Consider the following 1,030-nt stretch of genomic DNA (forward strand, 5'->3'; position numbering starts at 1 on the left):
AAGCAGAAGCGATTAGGTACAGCAAAGCACTAGCCATAGATAGAAATAGAGTAGAGGGTGAGCTAGTTAAGAAGCTAGAAGAGGCAATTAGAAGCGGCATCGCATCCGACGTTTTGGCGGCGAGGTTGGCCCTCGACCAACACTTCAACGCCAAACACGAAGGATGTGCTGTCAGAGCTAGGATGCGTGCTCTAAGGAACGAAGGTGTTGGAGCCGCGAGAGAGGCCCGGGTGGCAGAGGCGCAACAGGGCAACAAAGCCACCATTCGGTCACTGGTAGATGAACAGGGGCGCGAATTGCTCGAGCCAAGTAAAATGTGTGAGGCCTTTCAGCAGCATTTTGCCCGACTGTTCGGAACGAGTGGAGGGCAAGAACGTAAGGTGGACTTCAGTGCCTACCTACATAGCCTACCACGACTCTCGACAAGAAAGGCAGGGTGCTGCGAAGGTGCCATCACGGCGGCGGAAGTGCGGGAAGCGATGGCAGAATGCTCGAGGGACAAATCACCGGGTTTGGATGGTCTACCCTACGAGCTTTACAATTGTATGCCAGACTTGTTTGGAGATCTCTTGGCGGCGGTGTACTGCAACTGGCAGCAAAACGGGAGCATTCCTGGTTTTGTGAGCCGAGGAGCCGTAACACTGCTGAAGAAAGATCTAAACAAGGGAAATGTAATAGATAACTTTAGGCCCATCACTCTGCTTAATGCAGACTTGAAAATTTTGGCCAAGGTGCTAGCCAAGAGGTTGGCGCTGTCATCGAGAAACTGGTCGACAAGGCGCAAACATGCGCCGTGCCAGGCCGGACCATCCATGACAACCTCCATCTGATGCGCTACATCATAGACAGGGTAGTTAACGAACCTGGCATGGGTGGGGCCCTGATCAACTTGGATCAATCAAAAGCCTTTGATAGGGTAGACCATCGATACTTGGAGGCAGTCCTGAGAGCGGCTGGTTTCGGTCCCGTCTTCCGCGGCTGGATAGCTGCCTTGTACAGAGGCATCCGTTCGGTAATTCGCGTAAATGGA

This window comes from Octopus sinensis, linkage group LG8 (assembly GCF_006345805.1).
Source record: "Octopus sinensis linkage group LG8, ASM634580v1, whole genome shotgun sequence".
Classification (NCBI taxonomy): Eukaryota; Metazoa; Mollusca; class Cephalopoda; order Octopoda; family Octopodidae; genus Octopus; species Octopus sinensis.